Source organism: Hemicordylus capensis, chromosome 3 (genome assembly GCF_027244095.1).
Source record: "Hemicordylus capensis ecotype Gifberg chromosome 3, rHemCap1.1.pri, whole genome shotgun sequence".
In the NCBI taxonomy this organism is placed as follows: domain Eukaryota; kingdom Metazoa; phylum Chordata; class Lepidosauria; order Squamata; family Cordylidae; genus Hemicordylus; species Hemicordylus capensis.
This window is the reverse complement of record NC_069659.1, coordinates 254,497,485-254,522,503: the sequence shown is the minus strand read 5'-3', so window position 1 is coordinate 254,522,503 and position 25,019 is coordinate 254,497,485. Positions and strand designations below refer to the sequence as shown.

Below are 25,019 nucleotides of genomic sequence, written 5' to 3'. Positions count from 1 at the left end.
TAAAAGTGCAAGAATACAATTCTTAAACTTTGGGAGCGCTACTTATATTATTTCCAATCTAAGTAGTGCTCCTGAAATGTGGGTGCCTACTTTAAGTATTTGTGATCTTGTGGAAGACTACTGGAAGTTTCTTAGGAACTCACAGCAGCCTATGCAGCTCAGAACCACCTGTGTTACACTGCAGAACATGTTGGCTGTTTTGTTTTATGAGCCAGTTTGGATGATACTTTCTAACCAGCCTGTCAAATCAGATGGGGAGTAGCATGTGTACACATGAATCCACTCCACCTGGTGTGTAGTCCTTGTTCAGAATTATCTCTGGTAAGAGATACCCTTCTATTACAGCAGAGTGCACAGAGGCAAAACACAGTGGAGTCTGCCCAGGCATGTGTGTTTGCTGAGAGCAAAAGAAACTCGGAGCCAGTTCATAGTTTCAAATCAATATAAGGAGTCTTTATTGGAGAACTCCATTCTAGATAGGAAAGTGGAGAGATAGAATCTCTAATCTAGCTAGCTAGCTGGATGCAGAGAGATGCTGTCTGTATCTCTGCACACATGGTGCAGAAAGAGAGGCAAGCGTGTGTGATAGGGAGAAGAAGAAGGAAGAGAGGAAGTAAGTAAGTCCCTGAGAGTAGCAATCTACATATCAAAGGGATAGTGTCAGAGCAGTAGAGCAGAGGAATAACCAATGTCTTGACGCCTCTAGCCCTCTGTTACAGACCAGGCCTGATTTATATACTAAATATGCTCATTAGCTAGTATACAAAATAGGTCTGGACCAAGTTCTTTTATATTAGTGACCATGTGTCATCTGGGTGCATGGAAGAAAGGAGATCAAACCAATCCTCAAAGATTAAATGGGCTTTATTGAGTATAAAAGACTAACAACATAATCTAGCAAAGCAGAAAGCAGAACATTCTATCAATATCAGTAACAGTATTTCCTAGCCAGCACCAATATTCAACCCGTGTGCCTAACTAACATATGTGTGTGCAATTAAATCTTCCTAGAGCCTAATACAATTCAAATACAGGCAGAAAAAGGGGGGGGGGAAGGCTGAGGGCTGACATGGTTTGGAGAGATTAGTAGATGAAAAGAAGGGGGGGAAGGAGAAGGAGGGGAAAGGATGGGGAGGGCCAAGGCTCGGAATGGAGCAGCATATTTACCAGGATCAGAGAGATTTGAGAGTGCAGGATCTTTCAGCTGAAGGAGGCCTCTGGCTGGAGACAGGAACCTTTTTGCAGTCTGCTCAGGGCACGGCTGAGAGCCAGAGCACCATGGCTGGGGAGTCTTGACTTCTCACTGTGCAGTAGAAGTCACAGACAGCCTCTGTGCATGGGCAGAGTTCCTGCTGGCTTGACAGATTGGGGATGCAAACTCTGGGATCTTTGTGTGAGCAAGATTGCCCGAAGGCATAAGTCTGCTTGTAGGAGACAGTTCCTGTCCATGGGCAGAGTTCCTGCTTAGCCCCGCGGCTTGGCAGCAAACCCTGGCATTGCTGTGAGCAAATTTTGCTGTAGGCACAAGATAGCTAAACTGCCATGTCCAGAGACTCCATCTTATAGTGGTTCCATCCTTTGATGTCCATTTGAGTCTTCTGAATCACAAAAGGCGTTTATTCCTGCTATCCTCTGAATATTGTCTTTTAATTACCAAAAATCTCTCAGGATATTTGGTCAGTTTAGAGAGATCTCAATCTCATCTGTAAACTGTGCGCTTAGAAGGGAGGGGGAATATTGCCCAAAGCAAATCTGCATTCTCAGAGCTGCAAATTACATCTTGCCAGTCTGACCCCAAAAAGGTGTTAAAAGTCAAGAGTTAGTGAGAAAATTAGTTGTGAGACAGCAATTACATTATTTCTTGTGTACCTCTATCTAGTGTGTAATTATAACAAGAGAATATTTAAAGTAACATGAAAAGGTGTGTGAGACGTTCAATACATTTGTAGCATCAGTGAGGTAAGATTTAAAGTCTACAGGTGGATCTCTGTTGAACCTCTATAGAGAGCAATTGAGATATCCCCCTTGGGAATAGCAGAGCCATCATTGACAATGATTCACATTGGTTTCTTGCAACAGAAGAGCAGCCTGGGTCACATTTTTAGCATATTGATTAGCATTCAGCATTCAGGCCTGGCTTTTGTGTTTCCTTGCATATCCATTTTTACAATACAATGCCGGATGGCCTCCTGCTCCACAGAGCAGTTTGAGATCTAGTATGCCAGTTCACCTTGAGTTCAGGAGTTAATTCATTTCTTAATATAAAATGAAATCAGACACAGGCCTATATTTCACATACTTCTGAGTTGGTACCTCTGGTTCTGATATGTTATGGACCATTCATAACATCTCTGACTCACTATCTGTCCCCCTCTGTCATTGAGGCATGAGGCAGCACAGAGTCCTTCACTTCCAACAGTCCTGCCATCAAGTAATCCTGCCATCCCAGTTTCTCTAATCTTTACAATTGAACAAAACTTACTTCTGATAAGATAGTTTAGAGGTGGACCTTATTATCGACGGGGTTCCGTTTCTCCTCTACAACCACGGATAATGGAACTGTGCATTGAGTAATGGGAATCGAGACGTTAGGTTCCTGGAGGCTGGAAAAATAGCTAAAAATGGTGGGAAATTGCCCTAAAAATGGTGCCTTACCATGCTCCATTGGTATTCAGCTGTCCAGCAATGCCCCACAAGTTCCAAATCTGCCATTTTCCCATGAAAAATTATGGCTTTTAAAAAACAACAAATGAGCCACAAAATGCCCCCCTTTCTCAAAATGGTGGCCAGAAATGACCTCAGAGGTCATTTCTGGCCACCCCCAAACCATGGACATGCAGAAATTAACCCTTTCCCACATATACCAAGGTCAGGTGCCGGTTGCCTGACCATGGGTATGCTGTGGATATGCTGTACTGTGGATGTCAGGACTGCATATAGCGAGGTCCACTGTATTTATCAGACTAAAGAATTAAGATATACAAAATCAGAACCTGCTGCTACCATCAACCGTCTTCTGGTTAACACAAATTAACAATTAGGTTCTTCCTCCCAGTCACCTCTAGTGGTAGAAGCCCATCCTACAACTCTTAACCTTTCAGTCCCCACAGTTCTGTTAAATAAACTTTACTGTAGTTAGGGGTGTGTGGTGGAAGTTTCAGCTCCCTCACCCCCATGTTCCTTTTGATGTTACATGCATGTATTGATTTATCTTTAATTACTGCATTTCTGTTGCACTTTTAAATTTCCAAATACTTAAAAATTGCTTATAAAAATAACAACAAAAACAATACAGAAACACCCCTCCCCGTGAATGGGGCAGACACAAGAACATATGTACAGTACTTGTATCCCACCTAGTTTAGTCCTAAATGAGCAATTGTTCTTAATTTATGAAAAACAAATATGAAGCCAGATATCTGCCTTCACATTAATACCTCTTGCAAGATTTTCACATTTCCTCAGCATTTATTTGGTAATGGGTTGATTCCAGGAAAACGTAAGGACAAAGAGCCCTGCTGGATCAGGCCCAAGGCGCATCTAGTCCAGCATCCTGTTTCAAACAGTGGCCCACCAGATGCCGCTGGAAGCCTATAGGCAGGAGTTGAGGGCATACCCTCTCTCTTGCTGTTACTCCCATGCAACTGGCATTCAGAGGCTTCCTGCCTCTGAGGCTGGAGATGGCCTATAGCCCTCACACTAGTAGATAAGGACATCGTTCTGTATGAACCAATGCATTTCCATAGTTGATATGCAAGCTGGATATTTATGGCATTATCTCTGTAGGAGGGTTTCATGGAGAATTGTGTTCTGAGAAAAATGTGATGGGGCACACACAGTCCAATTATGTGGAAACGCCCTATGAAATCTGTATCTACAGTGCATTGTTTTCTGTTGATTTCACTGATCTCTGGGACAAAACACCATTGACCTCACTGAAGAAAGAATTTCATCTAGAGTAGCTTGTTAAAATCTGAGCCTGCTAAAGCTTTCTCTCCAGAGAAAACTGGCAAATTGAATGCTTGAGTACTTGCTAGAAAAATAAATTTGCTATGATATAATAAAAGTTAATCATTTTATCTGACTATTGAATTTTATTATCTGCAGTACTGTGGAAGTTTTTAACAAAGCTCAAGGAAAAGTCTCCCCCTCCCCTCCCTTAAACCTGACTGCTACATCATTTCATATGAAAATAGTGTGTCCTTGACATACAAGGAAATGCAGTATACTTGTTAGGGAATTGTCAAAGAGGAAATAGCATATGTACCTTTAAATATAAATGTTGTGTATGGTGGCAAATGTTGATTTGGCTAATGAATGTTCTAGTTCTTTCCAGTGCGTTTTCTCTGAGATTCTGCAGCAGATTGTCTGTAATTGCTCATTGCTCTCCATTAGTGTAACACCCTCCTGGCAACATGCTAATAGTTTACATCTCTTGGGACTGAAAATTACTATTTTAATTAAAGCAATTTGTTTCAAATGGGTCTTCCAAATCCCAGTATGGTGGTTTCAGAGCCTGGGGCAAAGAAATGAAAGCGGGGAGGCAAGTGGAGAACAGCAATGGCTATGAAGGCCTATAGCAGGGCTTGGATATGTTTGGGACAAAGTATATGTCCTGATTTAACAGAGGTTCTGTACTGGCAAGAATGAATACAATGAAAGAGAAAAATAATGTTTTAGTTGTTGACTGTATTAGGTATGGCTAAGTTCTCATGTTGTTTATATCCTGCACTTGGTTTTTATAGTGTTCTATTATTGCAGGTAATTTTGCACAGTTCATTGAGAAGCATGCGTTTCCAATATGTTCTTCTTTGAAATACTGGACTAGTTGTATCTGCTATAATATCATAGTAAAGTAATCAACTCATCTTCACCTGGGGAGTCTTTTGTTTTAAAAAGCCCCACATGAAAAATGGATAAGTAATTACACAGAGAAAATGCTAGTTTTCCAGCATTTCCTTTGCTTGCAAACCTTCCTAAACTTTGCAAACTTTCCCATTCTTCAGTGATGAGGGATAATTAGCAAAAAATGACTCCTACTGGTTGCTTTAACCTACTGAAAACGGCTCTGGGGAAATGTGGTTTGGAAGAGAAGTGGGAGTGATGGGGGTAGTCCAAATGGATGAACTGGTACTGTGGACCTTTCTGACTTATGAGTGAATTTTGAAAAGGTATGGAAGCTGAACAGAAGAGCCATTAAGAGAAATGATGATGAGCAAAGTCAACTGCCCAGGCAGAAGAATTGGCCTTGCATACCATACCCTACTCTGTCAGCAATGGCAACCTTCTCTATTTTACCGGATTCTCTTCCTGGATATGTAAAACTCCACAGCTGGCTAATTAGCATAGGGCCGGTAACACCAGACCAATATGCGAAGAGTGTGGTGGTGCACTGTGAGCCTATTCACCATGATGTCGTCTGAAAAGCATCCCAATGCAGTGTCAAGGTATATTTCAATCACTCTCAAAAGCTGTCGGTGACTGTCCAGGAGAGGGATCTTGGGGTTATGGTGGACAGCTCATTGAAAGTGTCGACTCAATGTGCAGTAGCTGTGAAAAAGGCCAATTCCATGCTAGGGATCATTAGGAAGGGGATTGAAAATAAAACGGCTAACATTATAATGCCCTTATACAAAACTATGGTGTGGCCACACCTGGAGTACTACATACAGTTCTGGTCACCACATCTAAAAAAGGACATTGTAGAACTGGAAAAGGTGCAGAAGAGGGCAACCAAGATGATCAGGGGCCTAGAGCACCTTTCATATGAGGCAAGGCTACAACACCTGGGACTTTTTAGTTTAGAAAAAAGACGACTGCGGGGAGACATGATAGAGGTCTATAAAATCATGCATGGTGTGGAGAAAGTGGATAGAGAGAAATTCTTCTCCCTCTCACATAATACTAGAATCAGGGTTCATCCCATGAAATTGATTGCCAGGAAATCTAGGACCAGCAAATGGAGGTACTTTTTCACACAACGAAACATCAACTTGTGGAATTCTCTGCCACAAGATGTGGTGACAGCCAACAACCTGGATGGCTTTAAGAGGGGTTTGGATAACTTCATGGAGGAGAGGTCTATCAACGGCTACTAGTTAGAGAACTATAGGTCACCTCCAGCCTCAAGGCAAGATGCTTCTGAGTACCAGTTGCAGGGGAGGAACAGCAGGAGAGAGGGCATGCCCTCAACTCCAGCCTGTGGCTTCCAGTGGCATCTGGTGGGCCACTGCGTGAAACAGGATGCTGGACTAGATGGGACTTGGCCCTTATCCAGCAGGGCTGTTCTTATGTTCTTATGTGCAACTGCTCATCCAAACAGCCTCTAAACATCCATTCCAATATTGGCCTATACATAGTTATGACTTATTAAATCTGTTCCACCCTACCCTTCCATAACCTCTTTCTAGGATGCAATTTACAGTAAATATAGGAGCTTGGCTTCTAATTTTTGGTAACTAATTCCCTGAGTTGAAATGCTAGTGAACTATGATTCCTAGAAAGGATGCACTGAATCATGACGACTGATGATAGCAGTTTCTATCCATTCAGATTAACACCATTCAGATTAACAGCTAATAATTGCAATGACATGCATTTTCACATGAATTATATAATGCATGAACTCAACTTAAATTCATTTCTGACTCTTTCTTTTAGCCTAGGGAAAATAAATTGCACAGTGACCAGCTTTAGATGTAACACTAAACCATAATGAAACCATGGTTCAGCACTGCTGGTATAAGCGCTTTGCTTGCGTATTTTCCCCCTCCCCTTCATGCACAAGCATCCATTTATGTTTTAGAAGAATCTCAGTTTATCTCTGTATCCAATCCCAGGAAATCCTGATTCGATCTAACTACAGTTTATTAACAGGCCAAGATATGAAACCAGAATCCACTGAGATTCTGGTTTGATAACTTGGTGTGTTCACAAACTGTGGTTAGTACACTCTGTTGGGTTCAATTATAGTTTATTTTAAACTACTAACAGAAGCTGCAAACTTCCTCCCTTTACAGGTAGGGAAGTGAGCACACCTATGGCTCACACTAGCAATGCTAAGTCATTCTTTAGCTTATAGTCCACATATCTCATTTCTCTCTCATTCAGTACAACTTTTGTCAGAAACTTAGAAAATTCCTCGTTGGCAGAAACTCTGAAATTCAGAAAGAATTTCAATTTCTCATAAGAACAGCCCTGCTGGATCAGGCCAGAGGCCTATCTAGTCCAGCATCTGGTTTCACATAGTGGTCCACCAGATGCCTCTGAGAAGCCCACAGGCAAGAGGGCTGCTGTGAAACTGTACGCAGAATTGTATGCAGTACTGCAAATGTGGCCACACCAACAATTTGTATAAGGGCATTATAACATTAGCATTTTTCTTTTCAATCCCCTTCCCCTAGCATGGAATTTGATTTTTTTCACAGCTGCTGCACACAGAGTCGACATTTTCAATGAGCTGTCCACCATGACTCCAAGATCTCTCTCCTGGTCAGTCACTGACAGCTCAGACCCCATCAGTGTATACCTCCTTGGGTGAACCCTGAAAACCCATTACATTCAGAGAGAATTTCTTTGGGTAAATTTCTCCACATCCCTATGTCAGCCTAAAGGTAAAGTGTGTCAAGTCAATTTCGACTTCTGGCGCCCACAGAGCCCTGTGGTTTTCTTTGGTAGAATACAGGAGGGGCTTACCATTGCCTTCTCCTGCGCAGTATGAGATGATGCCTTTCAGCATCTTCCTATATCACTGCTGCCCAATATAGTACCAGCGGGGATTCAAATCGGCAACCGCTGCGCCATTAGGTGTCAGCCTACATCACTGTAAATGAATGTCTGTAAATTTCTGTCAGTCAGTGCTACTTTGAATAGAAGCAACTTCCCCCTTCACTGCATCAAGGTGTATTGATTTGGTATCATAACTAAACATGATTTGTTAGTAAACCTTTTCCAGAAATTTCAAATTCACTTAGAATTTGGCACAGCTGTATGTACACATACATTTTTTTGTCATGACAATGTGATTTTGATATTTACAATGACAATGATCCTTAAGGATGTTTCTACCTGTTTATCTCAATATTGGATGAGATCACAGGAAATGGTTAAGTGTAAAAGAAATAAAATGCAGCATTAGAATAACCATACTGCTTGATGTAAGACTGACAACAGATAAAGCTTCCTGATCAGTGAAGTGCAGTGGATTTCTAGCTGTCAAAATAATAGAGAAGGATTATAACACACTGGAACAGAAATATTTTGTCATAATTCTGCTGAATTTTGTGTTTTCAGAAAATGTCCTCTCACTATGGAGTCCAAACGATAAATCTTATGTGTGGTCTTTTCTTCCAGTGCGTATAAGGGCTGCAATCCTGCATTACATGGTGCCTGCAAATGTTAATTTCAGTGTGAAATATATGAGCACAAGATAACTGTCTAAATATGAGCTTTGAATATTTTCAGACAGTTACATCCTACAATCTGTTTGAGAGGGCTTTTTTTTTTAGCCTACTTTAAGCTTATGATATCACCTGGCATTCTGTACATGTCCGCCCGTTTGTCCGTGTGTGCCCCGCCCACTATCAACTTTGCAATGCCTGGACCAATATGAACCAAATCGGGCACAGTTGTAGGGACAACAATGGTGTAGTTTGTTATGATGTCATCCACCCTGATTCAAGATGGCGGACACATAAACTTTTGAGGTGCAAGTGGGCTAACTTGTAAACTGCTTAACCGATTTGAACAAATTTACTGCAGCTGTAGGGACACATAGGGACACCTCAATGGCATGGTTTGTGATGATGTCATCTAACCCAATCCAAGTGGATGCATGGATGTTTGAATCGCAAGTGGGGTAACTTGTGGACTGTCTAACTGATTTGAATCAAATTAGTTACAGTTGTAGTGAGTGACACACAGAGACACCTCAGTGGTGTAGTTTATGATGATGTCATCCACCCTGATACAAGATGGCGGTACCATAAACTTTTGAGGTGCAAGTGAGCTAACTTGTGAACTGCTTAACCAATTTGAACCAAATTTGTTACAGCTGAATGGACAAATAGGGATGCCCCAATGGTGTGGTTTGTGATGATATTACCCACCCCGATCCAATATGGTCGGTGTGTTAACTTTTGAGGGGCAAGAGATCTAACTTGTGGACCTCAATTTGAACCAAATTTAGTCCAGTTGTAGAGACAGTGAAAGGAAAGTAGGCTGATTCGTTCTTCGTAGAACAACTTCTTGTTTTTGCAAATGCCATAGGACTTTAGAGCTTTCTCACAGTCAGGAAGCCTGCCACTTATTCAAGAAGCCTGCCACTTGCCGTGGTTCATCCATGACATGGCTTGTTTGCCCCAGCTCCTCTAATGGAGCATGAGACAGGAGCTGTCACTGGTTGCTGGGTTTGGAGGGGTGGAGCTTCTGTGGCCATTTGCCAAGCCCACTCACTACCCCAGACACCTCCTGCCCATCCCTGGGCATAGTGTGATTTCTGCTGGTCTCCCTTTTGGTGGGCTGGGTAGGAATTTCTTGGGCTCTGGCCTGATGGACCTTTGGCCAGGTTTTTGATTTGACCTTTTCACCCACCTCTCACTATGTACTTAGTTAGTTAGTTTTCATGGTCACAATGGCAAGGACAGTGCAGAATACTTTAATAGCGTAGGGTCTGGTGAGCACTTTAAGCACACGTTTGGTGTATAGAGGAGCCCAGGGCATTCCCTGGAAGTTTTAGAGCTCAGGGAACTCTGGCTTGGGCTTGCTCTAAGTCCCTGCTGTGACTTCGCCAGTCTGAAAGGACTATACAGCTTCAGGGATGGCAGGGATGGTGTGTGAAGTTGCCTGACATTAGGTTGGCTAGGAAGGGCAGCTCCAGCCACAGGGCAATGGGCCTGCCTGGAGCCAAGATATGTTGCCCATGGTGTTATTGGCTGGGCTTGCATCCTGGGTGGTGAGCTCTAGTTACCACACCATGGAGGGAGGGAGCACCAATCCCCTTTTGCACCAATCCCCATTTGTAATAAATAAAGTTGTGGCCCATTATTACCAAAATCCTATGACTCGTGTTTTCATTTGAGTGCAAACTTGAAATCTAATTAGTTGTTTTGTCAATGTATATTAATGATAAAGCTTTCTTCCCACTTTTCTTTGGAATGATATAGTGTGATATTAATTTTTTTGTCATCAACAATATCCCCTTAAGTAATGTGCCAAATCTAGCACATTATTATTAAATTGCTGACCATCTGTTATCTTTAGAAAGGTTGTTTAAGCCAAGGTTTGCCTCTAAGGTAAAAGGACTGATTTCTTTATTAAAATAAGCTTCTACTTGGCTGCAATGTCACACATACCAGTGTCCATGCTTACTACCACATGATTAACCACATTATGAGTTAGACTTGGAAGTAACCTCTAGCCAGTAACTTCAACGTGCGAGGAACAATATGATATTCATTGTTGTGCACACCTGAACTTCTGTTGTCTAGAGTAAAATAAAAATTTTGCTGCCATCATGAGGAGGCAGAGTTGGTAAGTGCTTGCAGTTCTGGCCCGGCCTTCTGCTTTAGAGCTGTTATTGTTTTGCTAAACAATAATTGGAGCCAGAAAAGTGGCGGGCATTATGACTGCGGTTAAAATATGGCAGCTGGGGCACTGAGAGGCCAGAGTTTTCCTCAGCTGTTGCTATGTGAGAGAATCCTGGAAGATGTAGGAAACATCAGGAACAATCATGGATGTGCCATCTTTTGCAGAGAAGACATGTCAGCTGAAGCTGCTATGGTTGTGACTAGAATGAGGGCCACCCTTTTAACTATCTTTGGACTCCCAATAATGGAGTGGGCTTCACAGTGTGGGGTGTGTGCGATGTCCTTTCCAGAGATAGGTTATGTTCTCCCTGCCAGTTTGGGGGGTGGTCCTTTTACTCACACGATGTGAGCATATCTTAGTGGTGTAGGGTTTAGCCACGGTAGGGGTTGTTTCTATAGGGGTTGCACTCTGTACCCCTTGCCTTTTGTCTTGGGACTGAATTTGTTGAGTGTGAGTCGCAGAATATGTCTAGCATCTTCAGAAGTCTGAGAAAACACCAGTTTGTTATCTAGCTATAATTTGTGCTTGCTTTGATGGTATCTGTATTTTTTAAACCAACCCTTGCTGCTAATGTGTATTGTTAAATTTTCTTGGTTTTGATCATTTTGTTTATATTGTTATACTTGATTACAATTGAAATGATGCTGCTTTTAAAATATTGTGAATTGCTTTGAGCATAATTATTTCTGGACATACAAATCTAACCTATTGTCATCTTATCTAGTCAGAATTTCACATTAGTATTGCAGTAAAGTATGAAAAGAGAACACCTTACTGATTATGTTTCTGGTACAATTATTTTTCTCAAAGGCCTAAAAACAAACTGGATCATTTTCCTTCTTTCTTATGGTTTGATATCCTTTGGAAATGTCCTTCTGTATGAGGTTGGAACTTTGAAGAGCTGGAATTCTCATGATTTAACAAGTCCTTAAAGGTCTGTTCTTTTATACAAAAGAGTATTTAGAAAGGAACATTATAGGTGCCAACTGGAGGGAGAATATCTTAAGTACTGACATTACTACTGAAACAACATTTTGGATATTGCCTGGCCCAAACTTGTAGCCTATTCCTGTGCATTCCTAATGCATATTCACAAGAGTCTTGTGACACTTTAAAGATTAACACATTTATTATAGCATAAGCTTTTGTAACTACTGTGTACTTCTTCAGATTCATGAAGTATAATCCTCAGTTGGGAGGGAGGTATGCATAGATAGTGGGGAAAGTTGAAACTAGGGCCTAGGGCCTAGTCTTGTGATAAGTGTAAAAGAATATACAGTAAGCATGGTAATAATTCACAATAACAGTAATTGGCAGTAACATCCTTCCAGAAAAGTTATGTTAATTAATTCTGTCATGTGACAGGAATGATTAGGCCTTATGTATACTGTAGAATAGATAACCATCTTAAGTGGCGCAGCGGGGAAATGCTTGACTAACAAGCAGAAGGTTGCCGGTTCGAATCTCCGTTGGTATGTTTCCCAGACTATGGGAAACACCTATATTGAGAAGCAGAGATATAGGAAGATGCTGAAAGGTATCATCTCATACTGCGTGGGAAGAGGCAGTGGTAAACCCCTCCTGTATTCTACCAAAGAAACCACAGGTCTCTGTGGGCGCCAGGAGTCGAAACCAACTTGATGACACACTTTACTTTATACCAAAGATAATAAATCAAAGATTGTTATACATTGTAATTCAGAAGTCTAACATTCTAGTCTTACTTGGAAGTTCTTCAGTTGAAGAATGCAACTTACAATTGTCCCCAGACCCCAGCCCAAGAAGACACAGACAACTATTTTTTGGGTGAAACTGGTCATAACTTTATTAAATTAATTAACACTGAGCAAGCAAACTAGGTAGGGATATCCACCTCCCCAAGACAGTGCGGGGCCTAGCAACGGCCAGGTTTGGACACCCCGGTCCTCCCCTGTACCTTGCTTGGGCGACACACCCTGGCTCAGGAAAGCATCAGGCACCAGCCCGATCCCTCCCCTTCATAGCCAACCCCCCTGCGGGGGCCTGGATCCTTCTAGGCCTTTGCACACCCAGGACCACGCAGCCCAAGGGTTTGCAAAGTCCTGAAGCCGGTTCATGGCGAATCGTCATTCCTGGGCTGCACAAACCACAAGGGAGCAACTGACCAATCACCCGTTCAACCATCCAAGGGTGCTCACCGATGTTAAACCCCACTATTTACCACCCAAACCTGCACTGTCCCTGCCAGCTATGACCTAACTATCTAACAGCTTCCCCTAATGGAACAGAACAGAGTAGGCGGAAAAAACCCCAACCAAGGCCAATCTGTTGGGAGCAGAAAATTCCTATTTGGCCCCCCAAGGGATGACCAGCCTCTAGGCCCGCTCTACTCCAGGGAAGGGGGATGGGGAAATCTCACGCTGGACTGACAATGCAGGGTGGGGAGATGCTGGAACAGCCGCTAAACCCTGCCCCCAAGGCCCAAGGACCAATGGGAGTCTTCCTGGGCCTCGTGCAGGGCTGGGACAAATCGCCCTCCCACCTGCATGAGGCCGGGAAAGGGGCATTCTGCAGCAAAGTGTCCTGGAAGATTAAAATGTTCTCTTACTCTTTTTTGAGGGTCTTCGTTCCTGACATTAGGTATGTGTCCATTTATTCTTTTGCATAGCAACTGATTTTTTTTTGTACATGATCGAAGAAGCCATCTGCATCCAGTCTGAAAACCTTCTGCATCTCAGCCATACAAGCTGACCTCAACCATGCTAATCTCAACTGTGATGCCATCATACCCTCAGAAACAATTATGATGAGAAGCTGACAAAGGAGGAGCAGTTGTCATCATGAAGAACTAGTACTACACAGAGAAGGCCAAAGCCACCTTCAGCCATTATTAGAGCAGAGGCTGTAGCGTGCCAGAAGTCCTGCCCCGATGCATCACTCATGTTCTCCCCTGCACTGCTCACAGTTCCAGCAACTTTCATTTGAGGAAGTGAAAACTGTAACTGCGATGGCAAGCATTTCCATCACTGGGAGGCTGGTGAGTTAAAGCACAAAAAAATGGAGTCTGAGTTACAGAACAGGAAGAAGAGGAAGGCAGAGCATCTGGGAACCAAGAGCCAGCAAATATAGTCCTGCCATGTAAGTAATTAAGCAAATACTGTAAGGAAAGATTTTAAATTTATCTTTCATTTTCCAAACAGTCACTCTACTATGCTGTGAGCTGCAAAATCAGATTCCATTATACCATGAACGTTTTTACACATAACGGGAAACTGCAGATCCAACGGATTCAAGGTTCCCCCACACACCCCATACATGCTCCCAGACAATCCCAATCTGAAGTCTGGGAGCCTGAAAGTGGGGAAGGAACTGGTTGCGCGGGCTTTCTCCTTCTCATAAAGGGCAGCTGCGGAAGCCAATAGAAGTCAGAGAGAGGGAGGAGCTTCCTACCCTCAACTCTGGTTACAGCTGCAGCAGCCTTCTGATGACACACTGCCACTAGAGGTTTCAGTAGTGAAGCTGAAGAAGGACAAAGGGTGGCAATTCAGGTTTGTGGCCAGAAACTGCAGGTCACTTTTCTAATGGACCTGATGTTTCTAGCATTCAGACAAACTCAAACCTCTGGCATGGTTGCCTTTGGTTTGGTGTGATTTCTGAAGGCGGCCTATAGCACTAGCAATAGCAATAGCACTTACATTTATATACCGCTCTATAGCCGGAGCTCTCTAAGCGGTTGACAATGATTTTTAGCATATTGCCCCCAACATTCTGGGTACTCAGTTTTCCACAGCCAGAAGACTGCCAGCCCCTCCACTGCAAGAAAATGACCTATCACCATTATGTACCATCCACAGTTCTAAGACCTACCTGAGAAATCAAAGTGATTTTAACAACTGGATTAAAGCCCCGAATATCTTAACTTGGTTGATATTCCAATCCCAGGAACTGGTCATGCACAGACAAATAAGTACCATCTCATCTTTATATATTATGGGTGCAATCTGCTCAAAACAAAAGATTTCTAAATCTTGCTGATGCCAAAGGGGCAGTTACATAAATGATTAACTGTGGCTGAAATCCAGTGTACATATATTAGGGCGTAGGTCCCGCTGAAAGTAACATGCACAGGATTGTACTGTCTGTGTCAGTCATATATGCCCACAGTGTGTGGGCTCTACACACAGTTGGATGTAGGAATGTGTCTTAGTTCCTTACCTCCTGTTCTTTCTAATGTGTTCCAGTTAAAAAGGGAGATTTCTGTTTCTTCATATAAATCCTCAGTCAGTCATTTAATGCATTTTCCAGACTTGAGTCAGAAATATGCAAGTCATATTATTATTATCCCTAAGTGTTATATTTATAAGTGTGTGCCAGTGAGTGAGAGAGAGGGTAAAAAATGAAAGTAAGACTGAATATCCTTGAAGATAACCAGACATTGACATGCATTCCCTATGGTCAGGGACAAATAATTTATTGCTGTCAAGAACATTACAAAACAAGCTTGGCATCACTACTTAACAAGCCCTATCTGGAGGTATGTTTCCACCAGCTGTTTTGTGTGTGATATGCCCATGAACAGACTGAGAATAGTTGGTATATTGTCTGTTTCTTTCAAGGAATTTAGAGGTCAGTAAAATGCTTGTAAGTGGTAAAATAGTGTCGTGAAACTCAGTGTGTGAACTACCTCTCATTCCCCCACACTCTTCAGAATTATGGATTGATATTATTTTTAAAAAATAATAATGGTGTATATTTTTGTTTTCTTTATTTAAGACTATTACATTTTTTTTAAAAGCCCAAACAAATCCAACACATATTCTACTACCCTGGACATAGGAAAGGCATGACTTTGAAAGGTAGGATCTCCTTAAGCTCCTGTTGCATACTCATGTTTGAGCTTGTATTTTTTGTTCAATTTCCCTCTGTTGTATCCAATGCTTGGTTCTGTATCCCAGCTTTAAATAATTTTAAAATGAACTTTCAGTTGGATGTAATTGCTTTCATGGTAAGAGCAGAGCACATTGCCTCAATGCTACTTAGTAAGCATTGCAATCAAGTGAGAATTTCGTTCCTCAGCTTGGGTTGACTGCTGACTATTCTTCCAGCTATCTAAATTGTGGAATAGACCTATTTGCCCAAATTATCTGGCTACAGTGTATTAATTTATTACTCCCTTGGCACTCTGCCACTCAGCTATTTCCTATCATTTTCAGTCTTTGCTTTTAGCATCGTAATTAGGTCTTTCTGTGAACAAAGAATTGCATTTACTCTTTTTTTGTTTTTGTTTCCCATTTATATCTTGCACAACTCCTGTCTGTGTTGTCATTCTTCCTTTGTTAAATTTTAGACTTTAATTTTTTTTGGCAGGGAGCTATTTTATTTAACCTCTGTTATGCTACTGGATAAATGGCAGTACTTCTAATGTCCAGGCCTCTGCAAATGCTTTTCCCCTCCACCTTTGGGCTTTGACAATAGCCCAGGAGTGGACTTGTTACATTTGGTCATGGCCTTCAATCACAGCTGCTTAAAGTGAAAGTACAGAAGAAAATTTACGAAACAATTGGCTGGTAATCCTACAATACAGGAACAGCCCAAGGAGACTGTTAATGTGCAAAGCTTACAAGGTAGCCTAATTGTGTAGAAAGCTGCTTGTTTGGAGGAGTTCCAGTTCTGCCCTACTTTATGTGTTCATTATGTCTGCTGAAGAGAGAGAAACAAATTGAGGCTGTGATTTACGGAGAAGCATGCCAGGTGACAATTTCAGAAATGAGAGACTTACTCCGTAGGTCTCAAGGCAGCTGAAATACTCTCATATAAGGGGCAAGTGTTATCTTCCCCAGGGCTGTGATGTTATGTAATCAGACAATCTTTCAAAGTTAGAGAAGCCCTTTAGTATGTGATGTCTGTCAACTTTTTAAAATACAGGACATGGTTTATTTTTCACTAGTACTGTGTGGTAGCTATCTTCTTTCTTCCTCCTATGTTCAGACTTAGTTGTTTCTAATGTTGAAGATAGAAACTTTTATTGTCTCAAGGAAGATTGAAAGGCAAAATACACATTGTACCCAGACCAATGAAGACATGAGGCATAAAGAACCAGAACTTTATTAATTAAGAAAGCCAAATAAATGACAGAAGGGATTGACTCTCCATCCCCCACAGTGTGGAAACTAGAGACTTGCCAGCCACAGTGCAAGCCCCAAACTAAAATGCATCCAGTAACACACCTTGGTTCCAACCAGCATCGCGGTCCTCTAGTGCAGGGATTCTCAACCTTGGGTCCCCAGATGTTATTGGACTTCAACTCCCATAATCCCCAGCCACAGTGGCCTTTGGTTGGGGATTATGGGAGTTGAAGTCCACTAGCATCTGGGGACCCGACGTTGAGAATCCCTGCTCTAGTGGATGCTGCCCCTCTTAGCCAACCTAAGGTCAAGGCATTTGAAGAAAACATCCTCCCAACAAGTCATCAAGTCTTTAAGGCTGACGATGACTCAGCAGGCTAGAGGAAGCCCCAACCAGAACCCCTGAGCCATAAAGAATCTTCTAGGGACTGAACCAGGACTCCTCATCAAATCAAATCTGTGCCTTAAGGTGCACACAAAACCCTATACTAACGTTTCCTATTCTGCACTGTACCTGCCATTGTGGTCAGTGAAAAACCTAACTATGGAGCTAGTAAGAGGTAGGTAAAAAAAGAGACTCTATCGCTAGCCAATGACTGCATTTGCATGTAACATGGAACCAGAGTTTTAGGGGGCAGAGGTTTTCTTACCATGCAAATGTGGCAACTCCAGTTCCATGTGGCAACCAATCCAAGGTTCTGTTTTTTAAACTCCAATTTGAACACTTGGGTTTTAGTGAGTTTCACCGCTGCAACCCGAGGCTAGACGCAGCCTGTCTTGCATCCAAATTCTTAATGCCGGCTGCATCCACTTCAACCAGAGTTGAGAGAGGAAGCTCCTTCCTCAGCTCCAACTACAATTGGCTGTGTGGGCTGTCCTTCATGCTAGAAGGAAGTCTGCACAGCCTGTCCCCCCTCTTCTCTGCAGTCTCACTAACTGTAGAGAGAGTGCTCTCCATGATATCCGAATTCAGACAAGAAAGTGGGGATGGGATGGGACGGGGAGCAGAACTGTGGGTCCATTGGACCCATGGCTCCATGTTACATGTGAATGCGGCCAGAGTGATGGAAGCCAAAAGATTCCCATCCAGACCCCCAAAGGATAACCAGCTGAAGCCCACACTGTGTCCAGGGTGGGTTTGGGGTGAGGGTTGCTTCATTAATGCTGACTTCCATGCCAGGAGCATGGGAGCCACAACAGCTCCTTAACTCCACCTCATCCTGGCCTGGCAGCCAATAGCCTGGCCCTAATTATCTCTTGCTTTAATTTAATTGAGGCTGATGCAAAGAAACCATGACCCGACAGGCCTGGGTGAGCAGCTGGATTATGTACACATGTATGGAACACAATCCTAATAGCGTCTCCCCCCCAGTGGGGGCAATTTTGAGCAGAGAAGATGTGCTTAAGCAGCATTTCCTTAGATATTCTTTTCTACTCCAAACTGCCCTCCCCCTTCAGTAATCAGTAATAAAGTAAACAGGTAAAACATATTTAAGACAAGTCTTAAGAAGTCTTTCTTTGCTGGAAAAAAATTGAGATTACCCCTGTGATAGAATGTACATATGGGAGTTGGAGAGTGAGTACGTGAGAGTGTGTGTTGCCATAGTAACCAGGCCTGGAATGTTCAGAGGGGAAGGCATTTTAAAAAGGAGGACAGTTGGTCAGGAGAAGACAGTTGGTGTTGGAGTAGGAGTGTTGGAGGGTTGGAGCTGATTGTTAGGAGTAAGAGGTTGGACATGGCGTAGCAGAGATTGTTCAGGGGTTTGTGTGAGACTTGAAAGGTGAATGTGTGGAGAATGTGGAACCAGAATTATACTGGGCAGTGCTCTGAAAGTGGGGGTAGCAGGGGCGTAGCAAGGTTGGAGTGGGCCCAGAGACAAGATTTTAAAATGGGGCCCCCCCACTCAAAGTCCAGGGCCTCCGCACACCCCAGGCCCCCAAGGATTTAAGTCTGATTTTCCAAAATAAGTATGCTGCCTGGAAATACATTTCACTGAATACACACACGCACACGTCACAATATATAGTTATATACATTGAGTACTATACATTTGTTTTACTTTTAATGCCTAGAACACACTAGAAAGATGAATGATTAAAATGGCCCCCTCACTGCAGATTAGCCAAGGAGACTTTCAACCATGCAGGGTGAGCCTATGTTTGTTTTCTCAGAATTCTGAACAAATTCAGTCAAGTTTGATTCCAGGAGGTTTTTCACAGGAGGCTTTTAAAGCCCTTTAACACACCTCTCCTCTGGAATGGAGGTGCTGCATTCACATGTTGGCCAGATTTACCCTGAAGTCCCTGCAAGTAATTGGGGAGCAGTTCACACACAAGAAAAATAAAATAAAATAAAAGCACCACACATGCTTCACAGTTCTCACTCAGACCTTCTGGGTTGCAAAACAACTTGAACATAAGTGCATTTATAAATATATGAATGAATGAATAAAATAAATATAATACTGTTTCTTCCAGAAGTTTTTGTAATTTTCTGCCATGAAACAAGCCACTTATAAGACTTTTTAGATAGTTTTTTTTAAGCCAGCAAATTTTCCAAGCTGTTTAAAAATAAATAGTCAGAGACTTCTCAGTCCCTCCCCCCCATATCAAAGCCCTATGGCAAGCAGATCCCTATATATCCGGGTGGGGGGGTGGGGAAGGTAACCACAAAAAGGAGTTCACACTCTACCTGGCAGCAGGGGGTCTTCTGCTGCAGAGAACAGTGGAGGCCTCTCTGGCTGCCTCCTCCTTCCTGGCTGGCTTGGGCCCTACTCGAGTTCAGGCTTCACAGAGGCCTACACCAGACCTCCGTGGAAGCCCCGCCCACCCGCCGATCAGCTGAGAGGCGGCAGAAAAGGAGCTCTTTGCAGCTTGTCTGCTGCTCGATTGCCGGCCAGCAGAACAAGCAGGAGAGACGGCGAACAGGGCAAGTGGCTGAGGGGCCTTGGGGCTGGGCAGGGGGCAATGGGGAGTCACGTGAGGTGCCTCTGGGGGGCCCCTCCAGGCAGTGGGGCCCCCAGACAACTGTCTCCCCTTGCCCTATCGTTGTTACGCGCCTGGGGGGTAGGGTGAAGCCTGGGAAAGAAACCTTGGATGTAAAAGGTACCCAGAAGTGAAACCTCCTAGTGAGAGTCAGGAAAGTCTGAGTTGATTCACTAAGCAGGCAAACCAAGTTTTATTTACGTCTGTCCCAGTTACATCACCTCCCTAAACGTTACATTTTATCATGAAGAAAAAACCATTCCGAGAGTTAAACAGTGGATGTATTTAGCAACTTTGTAGAAAATTTATGTGCTCTGCCTTCCAGAGATCTTTATTTCAAATGGTTGTAAACAATAAACTAATTCTTGTTTTTGTTCTAAACCTCATGTTTTGTTTCATTTGTACACTGAGTGAACATATACGCCTGTCCTGTGCTAACGAGGCTACGTAACCAAAGTGTTGAGTATTGAGAGCAGGATAATAAGTAATCATATAGTGGCAGCAAAAGAAAGTAAAAACTGAATAAATTCTCAGAACCTGGAGATTAAGTTGTTATAAAACGATATAAAAACAAATCACCTCCCTGGATTTGAGAGGGGTGTCAGGGTAGGTTTCTGACAGAGTGGTGGTAAAGGTGGGGTCAGAATTCAATAGGATTAGGCAGTGTATTTAATGAGGCAAAAGTGAATGTGAAATCCTGAGGTAAAAGTTGCTTGAAATAAGTAAAACATCAGCTGGAAAGTAAAGATAACAGTATAAACACTTTTGTGAGGAAAGAAGTTGTAGATATGGCTACTATATGTATATTTTTGAACAAAGCAGCTCTGGTCAAGGAATGTGAAGAGCTGGGTTTGGAGTACGGTGGTGCAAGTGTGGAAGAGTTGAAAGTGCTCTTAATAATTAATGCCACAAGTCAAGAAAAGGCTGTGGTGGAACCAAGTATACTCAGTTCACCAAGTGAAAAACACTTGGGATATTTAAGAGAGAAAATGACTATGGAACAAGAAAGTCTGAGAGCTGAATTAAAAGATACAGTGGCTCAGAGAGAGTTTGAGGAGAAAAACAGAGATGCTGAGAGGAATTTGAAGAGAGGAAGCTTCAGCTTGAATTAAGAGATAGGGAATCACAAGGAGAGCAGGATGAAGCAAGGCTTAAGCATGACAGAGAAGTGGCTTAATTTAAGGCACAACATCAGGATAAAGTAACGCCAAAAGGTTTTGTCATGTATTCTTCAGTATCCTTCATGAGATGATCATTATATATTGCTCTAAAATTTGGAAAGAGCAGCTAAAAGATGGCAGGTGGTTGAGGAGGTTTTTATGAAGTATATACCTGGACTTGTCAGAGGACCTGGCAGAGATTTGTAATGGTTTACCTGAGGAAATGGCAGACTCTTATGAAACTTTTAAACAGGCAGTATATAATAGATTTCATATGGGACAATACTTTTTCAAAAAGAGCCTAAACTGGAAAATCCTACATTTAGTTTGCCTCACAATTATAATGAAATGGGTTGAAGAGGCAAAAGCTGACTCAGAGCAGAAGATTGTGGAGCTGGTGGGTTTGGATCCATTTTATTATCTGTTACCGAGGGAGCTCAAAATTAAAGTGAAAGACTTGGCCCCAGAAACTGTTATTAAAGTGGCAGAGATTGTTGGTCCACTGGTTTTAAATAGGGAGGAGTCCCCTTATAGAACCAAACCGGAGGTACACACACTAAGAAACTAGTGAACAAAGCAATGAATCTCCTACATGGGAGAAAAAAGAGATTGAAAAACTGTCTTATTAAAACAACAGTGAGTGAGGTGCTCTGTTATGGCTGTGGGAGGAGGGGACATATCATGGCTGAATGTCGCTATAGAAACCAGCCACAGGAGAAGAAACCAGACACTCGCTATGAAAAATCCCCTGCAGTTAAAGCAGAGGCAGATGCCCACAAATGTGGATTCCTGATCACTAATTGTGATGAGATGAACAATTTCATCAGTCAGTATTGATAGGACAACAGCAGTGCCGCCAGTCCTCCCTACCAGAGCTACAATTCCATTTATCCCATCGGATTTAGTGGATAAAAAAGCATTCCTTCCTGACAGATCTGTATTAGTAAATGGCTTGGGTAGCAAGAAGCTAGTTTCTATGCCCAAGACCCATTTGTCAGTAGAATGGAGGACATGGGGTGGTGGCATATCTAGCGCATCTGTGGCGCTCCCCTGGTCTCTGTGCGTGTGCAGAGGTTCCACGCATGCGCAGAGGCTAGGGCCATGCCACAGCCACACCAGATGCTGGGCGGAGCACCACTGACCCGTGCAGGATTTCAGACAGAGAGCAGCAACTTGCAGGTGCTGCTTACACATTTGTAAGCACCTGCTTATTATTCCTTAAAAGGGCCTCTTGCTGCCCACCCCCAGCTCTGCCCTCACTGGCTGCTCCTGCCTATGTGGTCAAGTTAAAGAACTCTAACCAAAGGTCCAATGTTGAAGCCATACCTGAGAAGGGAAAACAGTGTAGCAAAGGGAAAAGGAGCAGAAAGGGGCAGGATGGAGTGTCAGCCTTTTTCTCTGAAGCCCCTCGCTCCATCCACTTTCCCATTTAGCCAGTGAACCTGGTCTCAGATCCAGTCTGAGGGGGAAATGGCTGTGAGAGGAAGGGTTTGCAGAGGCAAATGATGGGTGGAAGAAGAGGTTAAAGCAGTCCTCCCTTGTCTGCCAGATTTTCTCTAAAGACGTCCTCCCCATCCTTGATTTGCATCTAAGATGTAAACATAGGCTTTGGACTCTTGTGTTTACCACTGTATATCTAGTTCCACTCTGAGTTGTGCAGAACCATTCATGGCCTGACACTTGGTGACATAGTCATGTGATCCTTACACATGCACATCACTTGCAAGTCAGCACTCAGTCAACTTTTAGCATCTTCTGCATAGCATTGTTACTGTGAGAGTGATAATAGCAACCAGTTAGTTTTATGTTCTGACTGACACTTGATTCCCCTTGGAAATGCTGGAACAGCTGCTCTGACATACTATGTCATTTGCATGGAGCCTGCCTTGCCTATGCATGCAATGCCAACTGGTGAGCCCCACACAAGTAGCAAGCCTGGATTCCACTTGAGTGTGTGGTTTGCTGCATGGTAGGTAAGACAATGGCCACATCCACATGTAACGGGGAACTGGAGTTGCATGGACCTGTAGTTTCCTTATCAAAAATGTGCAACTCTGGTTCTGTCCATTGTGCAACCCAAGGTTCTGCTTGGGAGACTCCAATTTGAACCCACAGTTTGTAGTGAGTTTTGCTTCTCAAAAATGAGGATTCACGGAGCCTCCATGATGTCCAAATGCTGTATAGGAGGCTGCATTTGGCTGGACTGGAGTTGAGGGAGGAAGCTCCTCCCTCCCTGATTGGCTGTGCGGCTGTCCTTCAAGCAAGAAGGAAGCCCGCCCAGCTAGTTCCCCTTCCTCTCTGAAGTCTCACTGACTGCAGAGAAGACACTCTCCCTATCATCCGAATGTGGATAGGAGAGCGGGGGTGGGTGGAGCAGAATGTGCAAATGAGGTTGCTATTTTGAAGATAGTTTACAATAGTGACTCCAGCATAGAAAGGCATGTGTGAGTGGGTTACCATCTTAATTAAAATAAAGTAATGTGTTCTGAACAGATATTTTCATAAATAGGTGGCTGCTGCCATTGTTTTCTCTTTATCCTAAAATGATTATGTTATATTAATAATAATAATAATAATAATAATAATAATTCAATTTCTATACTGCCCCTCCAAAAATTGCTCAGGGCGGTCTACACAGAGAAATAATAAATAAATAAGATGGCTGCCTGTCCCCAAAGGGCTCACAATCTAGAAAGAAACATAAGAGAGACACCAGCAACAGTCATTGGAGGTACTGTGCTGGGGGTGGATAGGGCAAGTTACTCTCCCCCTGCTAAATAAAGATAATCACCCCATTAAATGGTGCCTCTTTGCCAAGTTAGCAGGGGTTATGGGCACAATCTTGTTTAAAAATAAAATTTGCTCACTCCTAAAGTCGCAGACCTATTACTAAACATATTTTGTGAAAAGGTGGAACAAGTTTTATAAAAGCAATACCAAAAACATAATTTAAAATATGATTGGCCCTACTCTAGGCCAATCATTCTCATATTGTAGCAGAGAATTTGCTCGTCCAAGCTTCTAAGCAGTAGCAAATACAGTTTCTTCTGAGTGTTCTACCTCAAGCTTAACTTCCACACAGTATGCTTTCTCCAGGACGGCAGTGGTAAAATGAATCATTTCACTTGCAGCATAATAAAATGCTAAAGTATTTTAAACCCTGTTAGTGAACACTGTTTAAAAGAGAGGCTGAGTGTAAGGAAAATTTGAGAGGAAAAATAAATTATTTTTATTTAATAATAAATTATTCTGCATAACCTTTTGTACTCTCAAGTGCATATTATCATGTATGTATTATAGTTTTATTATTGTATTTATGATTGAAACTAAGATTGTGATAGTAATTGTTTAATGTTGGAAAACTCTAAAAGTGTTAATATTTTTTCTAAAATAAGTATTTCGGCATTGGTTTTCAATGTTCATTAAACAAAAAAGGTATCAGACATAAATCCCTTATTCGTCTCCCATCCCCAGCCCATGACCCTAAGACATACTACTTGTCCTACTTCTTTAACAATGTGATAACTCTCCCCCACTTCCTCTATCAAACTGGGGAAAACATAAAAGATTTAAAAGGAAGAAGGAAATAAACAAATTTCTGTTGGATCTGCTGTTGCAGCCTCCCCCAGAGCATGGCCGTTTTCTTGATGTTTGTGGGTTGCCTTGAGCAATTTCCAGCCAAGCATCTGCCTGTACTAACAGAAGTGTGGGAAAAGAATCATGAGGATATCCTCTCTTTGCACTTCCTGGATATGCGCTTTATGCTCAGCATTAGGGATGTGTGTGTTTTGCTGTGATGTCACACCTTGTACTGTACTGGAACTTCATCAATTTAGAGTTTAGGAGTATGTCTGACATTATTGTAAGATGAAAAATTACACATATTGTTCATTCATATTCTGTTAATTGGATGATGTTTATTGAAATCTCATTAACAATTTGATAGGTATACAGACCGATGGATAGAGGTGATAATGCTTAATAATTGAAATGCCCAAGGGGAAAATTTTGTGCAAGTTGTGCTAAGCAAAGTCAGGATTGTTCTGCCAGCCTCAGAAAATATCTCAAATTCTAGGAGCACCCATACAATTCTCTGGACTCCATGGAAAGGCAAAAAAGTCCTTTTAAAAGTCAGGCTGCGTAAGGCAGTCGCTTGCTCTCTCATGGCAGGAAGTGAAGAAAG

At 42.5% G+C, this 25,019-nt stretch overlaps 1 long non-coding RNA gene across 1 annotated transcript in view; it reads right to left on the bottom strand.

The window, feature by feature from the left end:
• The window catches only part of LOC128352141 (uncharacterized), a 52,271-nt gene extending 32,539 nt beyond the window's left edge, over positions 1 to 19,732 (bottom strand). Inside the window, exon 1 of the long non-coding RNA XR_008320232.1 lies at positions 19,384 to 19,732. This is a non-coding gene — a long non-coding RNA (uncharacterized LOC128352141). The remainder of the gene's footprint in view (positions 1 to 19,383) is intronic.
• Positions 19,733 to 25,019: the final 5,287 nt, after the last annotated feature.